The following is a 13,812-nucleotide window of genomic DNA, read 5'->3' as shown; positions in this document are numbered from 1 at the left end:
CATAATGCTGCCTTTCTCCGTCAGGGCCTTATCCTACCAGGAAAAAAAGCAAGCCGCTCAAAAAGGCCGATGCCAGGGAAATCGAGGAAACACCGCCATTTTCCAAATGTTTGCTGTCTACATGTCCCCGCCTCCGGGGCAAGGCCGCGTATGCGGCCAGGCTCCGAAGGCAAGGCCGACATCTTGGCAGTCAGGGCCCCAGCAGTCCAATGGTTTATGGACGTGGGGACACGGATGACCTGTTTGCCGCATACAGGAGGGATCCTTGGGCCCTTCACTGCCTCGCCATTCAGCTCCACGACGTCCACTAGTGGCCCTGGCCTTTGCTTTGGCTGGTGCCCCATTGAACGTGTGCTCCGCAGCCATCTTTCTCCACCCATCACTATCATTCTGTCACCAGGGGATATGTGAGTGTGGGAGTCACCATTTGTCACTGGCAGCAGTGTCACAAATCACCAGACTTCCAGGTACCAGCTGACCTAGGCTGCCTTCTGCCCCAGGCAAGATCCCGATTCCTATATCCCAGATGCTGACTGACACCTGGGCACTGGGGAACATTCATTTTGATCAACACAGAGGTCTGAGTGAGGGTCAGCGGGCCCGGTAGCTGAAGTCAAGGCCAGGTGGGCGGGGCTGAGGCTTCTTGGCCATCACCATGGAGACAGTCCCCCCACCGGAAGAGTGGGCGGACCTTAAGATGGGCCTGGTGACAAGACTCAGCCAATGGCAGAGATCCGGCCCGCCAGGCAGATGACACAGAGCCCTCCACTGTGACCCATGACACCTAGTGGCCACAGGATTTGAGCACACCCTGGGAAAGCCTACGCAGGCACAAGGGAGCCCCTGGTGCGGACTGCTTCAGGCCATTGGCAGAGCAGGCCAGGTACCTCTTTCCCACTTTCCTGAGGATAGCAGTACGCAAGGCATCCCCACTCAGCATCTCTTGCCTCTCTCTGGATGTGTTCCTTCTCTGAAATCTCTTCCTTCTCCCCCTTGTCACTTGACACCTTGGAGTGCCTGACAGATGACCTAGAGATGAAAGAGCAAAGGGGGAAGGCCTCTGGCTCTCCTGCTTGCCCATGGGAAGAGAAGATCTGCTAGTCTATCTGGAAGGTCTAGAGAGTAGCCATTGACTGGGGACCTGCATCACGGGCTGATCCTGGCCAGGTGAAGCTTGCTGACATGTGGCAGCCTCTCCGGAGACTACTAATTCCGCTCATAACATTGTATGCAAATACCCGGCTGAGTGCCACGGGCAGAAAACATTGACACATACCTGCCAGAGGCCTATCCTGGGTCTGAAGAGTCCACCCTGGTCTCCAGCGACTCATCATCTCAGCACACACTTTGCCTGCACACATGGAATCCGCCTCTCTCCACGAATGCCTTCTCCTGCTAGGAAACACACGATGTCACTCAGCCAAAGGAGAGCACAGGCAAAGTCAACCGAAGCCCCCATCTTCAAGAGTTTGCCCTCTGCTGGGCCACAGCCTCCACTGGCACAGTGCATGTGTGTCACTTCTCCAAGAATAAGGCCGAAATCCGGGCATCCAGGGCCCCAGCAGTCCAGGGTCTGCGCATGGCCGCATATGGATCACCTCTTTGCCACGTACAGGAGGGAGGCCTGGGCCCTAGACTGGCTCTGCTAGAGCTCCACGACCTCAGCTATTTTCCCTCACCTTTGGCCCGTGCCCTCGTGACTGTGTGATCCCTAGTGACACTTCTTCTCCGACCACTCTGAATCCGCCACCTGCGGATACTTGAGCATGAAGATGAACATCTGTCACTGCCTGCAGTGTCACAGGTCACTAGGTGTCTAGGCTCAGGCTGACGATGGCTGTCAGGACATGTGGTCATTGGCCGACATTCTTTCTTTCATCCACACAGCGGTCTAGATGAGGGGAAAGAGGCCAGGTAGGCCAGCTGAAGGCTGAGTGCGGGGCCTAAGGCTTCTTTCCCAATCACCATGGAGACGGCCACCGGAAGGCTGGCCGGAACTTCTCACGGGGACGGGTCACAAACACTGAGCCAATAGGAGAGGTCCAGCCTAACCGGCCAGTTCCGCAGAGCCCTCCATTTCACCCACGGACACACAACGGCCCCTTCTGTTTTGGGCCACAAATTCGAGGCCACCCAGGGAATCACTTCACACTAGGCAGCCCCTCATGTGGACACGTTCGACACACTCGGCCAGCAGGCAGCTACCTCTTTTCCACTTACGCTACCATATCAGTAGGCAAGGCGCCCTTCCTCAGCATCTATGGCCCCTCTCTGGATGTGTTCATTCAGAGAAATCTCTTCCTTCTACCCCTGAGACACATCACAAGTATGAGGGGCCTGAGAGAGAGCCTAGACATGAAACGGGGGAGGCTTCTGGCTGTACTGCTTCCCCGTGGGGAGAGAATAGCAGGTAGTCTCTCTGGAAGGTCTTAGCTTCTGTTGCTTGACATGGGCGATACAGTAGGGGCGGACCCTGGCCAGGCGGAGCTTGTGGGCAGACGCAACCTCTCCGGCGACGAATAATTCCGCTGCTGCTTTCTATGCTGAAGACCTCCCCCCGCCGGGTCGGCTGGGTAGAGAACATTGACCCACACCTGCCGGGGGCCTTTCCTGGGACTGAAGATCCCAACATGGTCTCAACGTCATCACCCTCTCAGCACACACCTTTCCTGCACACATAATGCTGCCTTTCTCCGTCAGGGCCTTATCCTACCAGGAAAAAAAGCAAGCCGCTCAAAAAGGCCGATGCCAGGGAAATCGAGGAAACACCGCCATTTTCCAAATGTTTGCTGTCTACATGTCCCCGCCTCCGGGGCAAGGCCGCGTATGCGGCCAGGCTCCGAAGGCAAGGCCGACATCTTGGCAGTCAGGGCCCCAGCAGTCCAATGGTTTATGGACGTGGGGACACGGATGACCTGTTTGCCGCATACAGGAGGGATCCTTGGGCCCTTCACTGCCTCGCCATTCAGCTCCACGACGTCCACTAGTGGCCCTGGCCTTTGCTTTGGCTGGTGCCCCATTGAACGTGTGCTCCGCAGCCATCTTTCTCCACCCATCACTATCATTCTGCCACCAGGGGATATGTGAGTGTGGGAGTCACCATTTGTCACTGGCAGCAGTGTCACAAATCACCAGACTTCCAGGTACCAGCTGACCTAGGCTGCCTTCTGCCCCAGGCAAGATCCCGATTCCTATATCCCAGATGCTGACTGACACCTGGGCACTGGGGAACATTCATTTTGATCAACACAGAGGTCTGAGTGAGGGTCAGCGGGCCCGGTAGCTGAAGTCAAGGCCAGGTGGGCGGGGCTGAGGCTTCTCGGCCATCACCATGGAGACAGTCCCCCCACCGGAAGAGTGGGCGGACCTTAAGATGGGCCTGGTGACAAGACTCAGCCAATGGCAGAGATCCGGCCCGCCAGGCAGATGACACAGAGCCCTCCACTGTGACCCATGACACCTAGTGGCCACAGGATTTGAGCACACCCTGGGAAAGCCTACGCAGGCACAAGGGAGCCCCTGGTGCGGACTGCTTCAGGCCATTGGCAGAGCAGGCCAGGTACCTCTTTCCCACTTTCCTGAGGATAGCAGTACGCAAGGCATCCCCACTCAGCATCTCTTGCCTCTCTCTGGATGTGTTCCTTCTCTGAAATCTCTTCCTTCTCCCCCTTGTCACTTGACACCTTGGAGTGCCTGACAGATGACCTAGAGATGAAAGAGCAAAGGGGGAAGGCCTCTGGCTCTCCTGCTTGCCCATGGGAAGAGAAGATCTGCTAGTCTATCTGGAAGGTCTAGAGAGTAGCCATTGACTGGGGACCTGCATCACGGGCTGATCCTGGCCAGGTGAAGCTTGCTGACATGTGGCAGCCTCTCCGGAGACTACTAATTCCGCTCATAACATTGTATGCAAATACCCGGCTGAGTGCCACGGGCAGAAAACATTGACACATACCTGCCAGAGGCCTATCCTGGGTCTGAAGAGTCCACCCTGGTCTCCAGCGACTCATCATCTCAGCACACACTTTGCCTGCACACATGGAATCCGCCTCTCTCCACGAATGCCTTCTCCTGCTAGGAAACACACGATGTCACTCAGCCAAAGGAGAGCACAGGCAAAGTCAACCGAAGCCCCCATCTTCAAGAGTTTGCCCTCTGCTGGGCCACAGCCTCCGCTGGCACAGTGCATGTGTGTCACTTCTCCAAGGATAAGGCCGAAATCCGGGCATCCAGGGCCCCAGCAGTCCAGGGTCTGCGCATGGCCGCATATGGATCACCTCTTTGCCACGTACAGGAGGGAGGCCTGGGCCCTAGACTGGCTCTGCTAGAGCTCCACGACCTCAGCTATTTTCCCTCACCTTTGGCCCGTGCCCTCGTGACTGTGTGATCCCTAGTGACACTTCTTCTCCGACCACTCTGAATCCGCCACCTGCGGATACTTGAGCATGAAGATGAACATCTGTCACTGCCTGCAGTGTCACAGGTCACTAGGTGTCTAGGCTCAGGCTGACGATGGCTGTCAGGACATGTGGTCATTGGCCGACATTCTTTCTTTCATCCACACAGCGGTCTAGATGAGGGGAAAGAGGCCAGGTAGGCCAGCTGAAGGCTGAGTGCGGGGCCTAAGGCTTCTTTCCCAATCACCATGGAGACGGCCACCGGAAGGCTGGCCGGAACTTCTCACGGGGACGGGTCACAAACACTGAGCCAATACGAGAGGTCCAGCCTAACCGGCCAGTTCCGCAGAGCCCTCCATTTCACCCACGGACACACAACGGCCCCTTCTGTTTTGGGCCACAAATTCGAGGCCACCCAGGGAATCACTTCACACTAGGCAGCCCCTCATGTGGACACGTTCGACACACTCGGCCAGCAGGCAGCTACCTCTTTTCCACTTACGCTACCATATCAGTAGGCAAGGCGCCCTTCCTCAGCATCTATGGCCCCTCTCTGGATGTGTTCATTCAGAGAAATCTCTTCCTTCTACCCCTGAGACACATCACAAGTATGAGGGGCCTGAGAGAGAGCCTAGACATGAAACGGGGGAGGCTTCTGGCTGTACTGCTTCCCCGTGGGGAGAGAATAGCAGGTAGTCTCTCTGGAAGGTCTTAGCTTCTGTTGCTTGACATGGGCGATACAGTAGGGGCGGACCCTGGCCAGGCGGAGCTTGTGGGCAGACGCAACCTCTCCGGCGACGAATAATTCCGCTGCTGCTTTCTATGCTGAAGACCTCCCCCCGCCGGGTCGGCTGGGTAGAGAACATTGACCCACACCTGCCGGGGGCCTTTCCTGGGACTGAAGATCCCAACATGGTCTCAACGTCGTCACCCTCTCAGCACACACCTTTCCTGCACACATAATGCTGCCTTTCTCCGTCAGGGCCTTATCCTACCAGGAAAAAAAGCAAGCCGCTCAAAAAGGCCGATGCCAGGGAAATCGAGGAAACACCGCCATTTTCCAAATGTTTGCTGTCTACATGTCCCCGCCTCCGGGGCAAGGCCGCGTATGCGGCCAGGCTCCGAAGGCAAGGCCGACATCTTGGCAGTCAGGGCCCCAGCAGTCCAATGGTTTATGGACGTGGGGACACGGATGACCTGTTTGCCGCATACAGGAGGGATCCTTGGGCCCTTCACTGCCTCGCCATTCAGCTCCACGACGTCCACTAGTGGCCCTGGCCTTTGCTTTGGCTGGTGCCCCATTGAACGTGTGCTCCGCAGCCATCTTTCTCCACCCATCACTATCATTCTGCCACCAGGGGATATGTGAGTGTGGGAGTCACCATTTGTCACTGGCAGCAGTGTCACAAATCACCAGACTTCCAGGTACCAGCTGACCTAGGCTGCCTTCTGCCCCAGGCAAGATCCCGATTCCTATATCCCAGATGCTGACTGACACCTGGGCACTGGGGAACATTCATTTTGATCAACACAGAGGTCTGAGTGAGAGTCAGCGGGCCCGGTAGCTGAAGTCAAGGCCAGGTGGGCGGGGCTGAGGCTTCTCGGCCATCACCATGGAGACAGTCCCCCCACCGGAAGAGTGGGCGGACCTTAAGATGGGCCTGGTGACAAGACTCAGCCAATGGCAGAGATCCGGCCCGCCAGGCAGATGACACAGAGCCCTCCACTGTGACCCATGACACCTAGTGGCCACAGGATTTGAGCACACCCTGGGAAAGCCTACGCAGGCACAAGGGAGCCCCTGGTGCGGACTGCTTCAGGCCATTGGCAGAGCAGGCCAGGTACCTCTTTCCCACTTTCCTGAGGATAGCAGTACGCAAGGCATCCCCACGCAGCAGCTCTTGCCTCTCTCTGGATGTGTTCCTTCTCTGAAATCTCTTCCTTCTCCCCCTTGTCACTTGACACCTTGGAGTGCCTGACAGAGGACCTAGAGATGAAAGAGCAAAGGGGGAAGGCCTCTGGCTCTCCTGCTTGCCCATGGGAAGAGAAGATCTGCTAGTCTATCTGGAAGGTCTAGAGAGTAGCCATTGACTGGGGACCTGCATCACGGGCTGATCCTGGCCAGGTGAAGCTTGCTGACATGTGGCAGCCTCTCCGGAGACTACTAATTCCGCTCATAACATTGTATGCAAATACCCGGCTGAGTGCCACGGGCAGAAAACATTGACACATACCTGCCAGAGGCCTATCCTGGGTCTGAAGAGTCCACCCTGGTCTCCAGCGACTCATCATCTCAGCACACACTTTGCCTGCACACATGGAATCCGCCTCTCTCCACGAATGCCTTCTCCTGCTAGGAAACACACGATGTCACTCAGCCAAAGGAGAGCACAGGCAAAGTCAACCGAAGCCCCCATCTTCAAGAGTTTGCCCTCTGCTGGGCCACAGCCTCCGCTGGCACAGTGCATGTGTGTCACTTCTCCGAGGATAAGGCCGAAATCCGGGCATCCAGGGCCCCAGCAGTCCAGGGTCTGCGCATGGCCGCATATGGATCACCTCTTTGCCACGTACAGGAGGGAGGCCTGGGCCCTAGACTGGCTCTGCTAGAGCTCCACGACCTCAGCTATTTTCCCTCACCTTTGGCCCGTGCCCTCGTGACTGTGTGATCCCTAGTGACACTTCTTCTTCGACCACTCTGAATCCGCCACCTGCGGATACTTGAGCATGAAGATGAACATCTGTCACTGCCTGCAGTGTCACAGGTCACTAGGTGTCTAGGCTCAGGCTGACGATGGCTGTCAGGACATGTGGTCATTGGCCGACATTCTTTCTTTCATCCACACAGCGGTCTAGATGAGGGGAAAGAGGCCAGGTAGGCCAGCTGAAGGCTGAGTGCGGGGCCTAAGGCTTCTTTCCCAATCACCATGGAGACGGCCACCGGAAGGCTGGCCGGAACTTCTCACGGGGACGGGTCACAAACACTGAGCCAATAGGAGAGGTCCAGCCTAACCGGCCAGTTCCGCAGAGCCCTCCATTTCACCCACGGACACACAACGGCCCCTTCTGTTTTGGGCCACAAATTCGAGGCCACCCAGGGAATCACTTCACACTAGGCAGCCCCTCATGTGGACACGTTCGACACACTCGGCCAGCAGGCAGCTACCTCTTTTCCACTTACGCTACCATATCAGTAGGCAAGGCGCCCTTCCTCAGCATCTATGGCCCCTCTCTGGATGTGTTCATTCAGAGAAATCTCTTCCTTCTACCCCTGAGACACATCACAAGTATGAGGGGCCTGAGAGAGAGCCTAGACATGAAACGGGGGAGGCTTCTGGCTGTACTGCTTCCCCGTGGGGAGAGAATAGCAGGTAGTCTCTCTGGAAGGTCTTAGCTTCTGTTGCTTGACATGGGCGATACAGTAGGGGCGGACCCTGGCCAGGCGGAGCTTGTGGGCAGACGCAACCTCTCCGGCGACGAATAATTCCGCTGCTGCTTTCTATGCTGAAGACCTCCCCCCGCCGGGTCGGCTGGGTAGAGAACATTGACCCACACCTGCCGGGGGCCTTTCCTGGGACTGAAGATCCCAACATGGTCTCAACGTCATCACCCTCTCAGCACACACCTTTCCTGCACACATAATGCTGCCTTTCTCCATCAGGGCCTTATCCTACCAGGAAAAAAAGCAAGCCGCTCAAAAAGGCCGATGCCAGGGAAATCGAGGAAACACCGCCATTTTCCAAATGTTTGCTGTCTACATGTCCCCGCCTCCGGGGCAAGGCCGCGTATGCGGCCAGGCTCCGAAGGCAAGGCCGACATCTTGGCAGTCAGGGCCCCAGCAGTCCAATGGTTTATGGACGTGGGGACACGGATGACCTGTTTGCCGCATACAGGAGGGATCCTTGGGCCCTTCACTGCCTCGCCATTCAGCTCCACGACGTCCACTAGTGGCCCTGGCCTTTGCTTTGGCTGGTGCCCCATTGAACGTGTGCTCCGCAGCCATCTTTCTCCACCCATCACTATCATTCTGCCACCAGGGGATATGTGAGTGTGGGAGTCACCATTTGTCACTGGCAGCAGTGTCACAAATCAGCAGACTTCCAGGTACCAGCTGACCTAGGCTGCCTTCTGCCCCAGGCAAGATCCCGATTCCTATATCCCAGATGCTGACTGACACCTGGGCACTGGGGAACATTCATTTTGATCAACACAGAGGTCTGAGTGAGGGTCAGCGGGCCCGGTAGCTGAAGTCAAGGCCAGGTGGGCGGGGCTGAGGCTTCTTGGCCATCACCATGGAGACAGTCCCCCCACCGGAAGAGTGGGCGGACCTTAGGATGGGCCTGGTGACAAGACTCAGCCAATGGCAGAGTTCCGGCCCGCCAGGCAGATGACACAGAGCCCTCCACTGTGACCCATGACACCTAGTGGCCACAGGATTTGAGCACACCCTGGGAAAGCCTACGCAGGCACAAAGGAGCCCCTGGTGCGGACTGCTTCAGGCCATTGGCAGAGCAGGCCAGGTACCTCTTTCCCACTTTCCTGAGGATAGCAGTACGCAAGGCATCCCCACTCAGCACCTCTTGCCTCTCTCTGGATGTGTTCCTTCTCTGAAATCTCTTCCTTCTCCCCCTTGTCACTTGACACCTTGGAGTGCCTGACAGAGGACCTAGAGATGAAAGAGCAAAGGGGGAAGGCCTCTGGCTCTCCTGCTTGCCCATGGGAAGAGAAGATCTGCTAGTCTATCTGGAAGGTCTAGAGAGTAGCCATTGACTGGGGACCTGCATCACGGGCTGATCCTGGCCAGGTGAAGCTTGCTGACATGTGGCAGCCTCTCCGGAGACTACTAATTCCGCTCATAACATTGTATGCAAATACCCGGCTGAGTGCCACGGGCAGAAAACATTGACACATACCTGCCAGAGGCCTATCCTGGGTCTGAAGAGTCCACCCTGGTCTCCAGCGACTCATCATCTCAGCACACACTTTGCCTGCACACATGGAATCCGCCTCTCTCCACGAATGCCTTCTCCTGCTAGGAAACACACGATGTCACTCAGCCAAAGGAGAGCACAGGCAAAGTCAACCGAAGCCCCCATCTTCAAGAGTTTGCCCTCTGCTGGGCCACAGCTTCCGCTGGCACAGTGCATGTGTGTCACTTCTCCGAGGATAAGGCCGAAATCCGGGCATCCAGGGCCCCAGCAGTCCAGGGTCTGCGCATGGCCGCATATGGATCACCTCTTTGCCACGTACAGGAGGGAGGCCTGGGCCCTAGACTGGCTCTGCTAGAGCTCCACGACCTCAGCTATTTTCCCTCACCTTTGGCCCGTGCCCTCGTGACTGTGTGATCCCTAGTGACACTTCTTCTCCGACCACTCTGAATCCGCCACCTGCGGATACTTGAGCATGAAGATGAACATCTGTCACTGCCTGCAGTGTCACAGGTCACTAGGTGTCTAGGCTCAGGCTGACGATGGCTGTCAGGACATGTGGTCATTGGCCGACATTCTTTCTTTCATCCACACAGCGGTCTAGATGAGGGGAAAGAGGCCAGGTAGGCCAGCTGAAGGCTGAGTGCGGGGCCTAAGGCTTCTTTCCCAATCACCATGGAGACGGCCACCGGAAGGCTGGCCGGAACTTCTCACGGGGACGGGTCACAAACACTGAGCCAATAGGAGAGGTCCAGCCTAACCGGCCAGTTCCGCAGAGCCCTCCATTTCACCCACGGACACACAACGGCCCCTTCTGTTTTGGGCCACAAATTCGAGGCCACCCAGGGAATCACTTCACACTAGGCAGCCCCTCATGTGGACACGTTCGACACACTCGGCCAGCAGGCATCTACCTCTTTTCCACTTACGCTACCATATCAGGAGGCAAGGCGCCCTTCCTCAGTATCTATGGCCCCTCTCTGGATGTGTTCATTCAGAGAAATCTCTTCCTTCTACCCCTGAGACACATCACAAGTATGAGGGGCCTGAGAGAGAGCCTAGACATGAAACGGGGGAGGCTTCTGGCTGTACTGCTTCCCCGTGGGGAGAGAATAGCAGGTGGTCTCTCTGGAAGGTCTTAGCTTCTGTTGCTTGACATGGGCGATATAGTAGGGGCGGACCCTGGCCAGGCAGAGCTTGTGGGCAGACGCAACCTCTCCGGCGACGAATAATTCCGCTGCTGCTTTCTATGCTGAAGACCTCCCCCCGCCGGGTCGGATGGGTAGAGAACATTGACCCACACCTGCCGGGGGCCTTTCCTGGGACTGAAGATCCCAACATGGTCTCAACGTCGTCACCCTCTCAGCACACACCTTTCCTGCACACATAATGCTGCCTTTCTCCGTCAGGGCCTTATCCTATCAGGAAAAAAAGCAAGCCGCTCAAAAAGGCCGATGCCAGGGAAATCGAGGAAACACCGCCATTTTCCAAATGTTTGCTGTCTACATGTCCCCGCCTCCGGGGCAAGGCCGCGTATGCGGCCAGGCTCCGAAGGCAAGGCCGATACCTGGGCAGTCAGGGCCCCAGCAGTCCAATGGTTTATGGACGTGGGGACACGGATGACCTGTTTGCCGCATACAGGAGGGATCCTTGGGCCCTTCACTGCCTCGCCATTCAGCTCCACGACGTCCACTAGTGGCCCTGGCCTTTGCTTTGGCTGGTGCCCCATTGAACGTGTGCTCCGCAGCCATCTTTCTCCACCCATCACTATCATTCTGCCACCAGGGGATATGTGAGTGTGGGAGTCACCATTTGTCACTGGCAGCAGTGTCACAAATCAGCAGACTTCCAGGTACCAGCTGACCTAGGCTGCCTTCTGCCCCAGGCAAGATCCCGATTCCTATATCCCAGATGCTGACTGACACCTGGGCACTGGGGAACATTCATTTTGATCAACACAGAGGTCTGAGTGAGGGTCAGCGGGCCCGGTAGCTGAAGTCAAGGCCAGGTGGGCGGGGCTGAGGCTTCTCGGCCATCACCATGGAGACAGTCCCCCCACCGGAAGAGTGGGCGGACCTTAAGATGGGCCTGGTGACAAGACTCAGCCAATGGCAGAGATCCGGCCCGCCAGGCAGATGACACAGAGCCCTCCACTGTGACCCATGACACCTAGTGGCCACAGGATTTGAGCACACCCTGGGAAAGCCTACGCAGGCACAAAGGAGCCCCTGGTGCGGACTGCTTCAGGCCATTGGCAGAGCAGGCCAGGTACCTCTTTCCCACTTTCCTGAGGATAGCAGTACGCAAAGCATCCCCAGTCAGCACCTCTTGCCTCTCTCTGGATGTGTTCCTTCTCTGAAATCTCTTCCTTCTCCCCCTTGTCACTTGACACCTTGGAGTGCCTGACAGAGGACCTAGAGATGAAAGAGCAAAGGGGGAAGGCCTCTGGCTCTCCTGCTTGCCCATGGGAAGAGAAGATCTGCTAGTCTATCTGGAAGGTCTAGAGAGTAGCCATTGACTGAGGACCTGCATCACGGGCTGATCCTGGCCAGGTGAAGCTTGCTGACATGTGGCAGCCTCTCCGGAGACTACTAATTCCGCTCATAACATTGTATGCAAATACCCGGCTGAGTGCCACGGGCAGAAAACATTGACACATACCTGCCAGAGGCCTATCCTGGGTCTGAAGAGTCCACCCTGGTCTCCAGCGACTCATCATCTCAGCACACACTTTGCCTGCACACATGGAATCCGCCTCTCTCCACGAATGCCTTCTCCTGCTAGGAAACACACGATGTCACTCAGCCAAAGGAGAGCACAGGCAAAGTCAACCGAAGCCCCCATCTTCAAGAGTTTGCCCTCTGCTGGGCCACAGCCTCCGCTGGCACAGTGCATGTGTGTCACTTCTCCGAGGATAAGGCCGAAATCCGGGCATCCAGGGCCCCAGCAGTCCAGGGTCTGCTCATGGCCGCATATGGATCACCTCTTTGCCACGTACAGGAGGGAGGCCTGGGCCCTAGACTGGCTCTGCTAGAGCTCCACGACCTCAGCTATTTTCCCTCACCTTTGGCCCGTGCCCTCGTGACTGTGTGATCCCTAGTGACACTTCTTCTCCGACCACTCTGAATCCGCCACCTGCGGATACTTGAGCATGAAGATGAACATCTGTCACTGCCTGCAGTGTCACAGGTCACTAGGTGTCTAGGCTCAGGCTGACGATGGCTGTCAGGACATGTGGTCATTGGCCGACATTCTTTCTTTCATCCACACAGCGGTCTAGATGAGGGGAAAGAGGCCAGGTAGGCCAGCTGAAGGCTGAGTGCGGGGCCTAAGGCTTCTTTCCCAATCACCATGGAGACGGCCACCGGAAGGCTGGCCGGAACTTCTCACGGGGACAGGTCACAAACACTGAGCCAATAGGAGAGGTCCAGCCTAACCGGCCAGTTCCGCAGAGCCCTCCATTTCACCCACGGACACACAACGGCCCCTTCTGTTTTGGGCCACAAATTCGAGGCCACCCAGGGAATCACTTCACACTAGGCAGCCCCTCATGTGGACACGTTCGACACACTCGGCCAGCAGGCAGCTACCTCTTTTCCACTTACGCTACCATATCAGTAGGCAAGGCGCCCTTCCTCAGCATCTATGGCCCCTCTCTGGATGTGTTCATTCAGAGAAATCTCTTCCTTCTACCCCTGAGACACATCACAAGTATGAGGGGCCTGAGAGAGAGCCTAGACATGAAACGGGGGAGGCTTCTGGCTGTACTGCTTCCCCGTGGGGAGAGAATAGCAGGTAGTCTCTCTGGAAGGTCTTAGCTTCTGTTGCTTGACATGGGCGATACAGTAGGGGCGGACCCTGGCCAGGCGGAGCTTGTGGGCAGACGCAACCTCTCCGGCGACGAATAATTCCGCTGCTGCTTTCTATGCTGAAGACCTCCCCCCGCCGGGTCGGATGGGTAGAGAACATTGACCCACACCTGCCGGGGGCCTTTCCTGGGACTGAAGATCCCAACATGGTCTCAACGTCGTCACCCTCTCAGCACACACCTTTCCTGCACACATAATGCTGCCTTTCTCCGTCAGGGCCTTATCCTACCAGGAAAAAAAGCAAGCCGCTCAAAAAGGCAGATGCCAGGGAAATCGAGGAAACACCGCCATTTTCCAAATGTTTGCTGTCTACATGTCCCCGCCTCCGGGGCAAGGCCGCATATGCGGCCAGGCTCCGAAGGCAAGGCCGACATCTTGGCAGTCAGGGCCCCAGCAGTCCAATGGTTTATGGACGTGGGGACACGGATGACCTATTTGCCGCATACAGGAGGGATCCTTGGGCCCTTCACTGCCTCGCCATTCAGCTCCACGACGTCCACTAGTGGCCCTGGCCTTTGCTTTGGCTGGTGCCCCATTGAACGTGTGCTCCGCAGCCATCTTTCTCCACCCATCACTATCATTCTGCCACCAGGGGATATGTGAGTGTGGGAGTCACCATTTGTC

This window comes from Loxodonta africana (assembly GCF_030014295.1).
Source record: "Loxodonta africana isolate mLoxAfr1 chromosome 26 unlocalized genomic scaffold, mLoxAfr1.hap2 SUPER_26_unloc_1, whole genome shotgun sequence".
Lineage (NCBI taxonomy): Eukaryota > Metazoa > Chordata > Mammalia > Proboscidea > Elephantidae > Loxodonta > Loxodonta africana.
Note: the sequence above shows the minus strand (reverse complement) of the source record.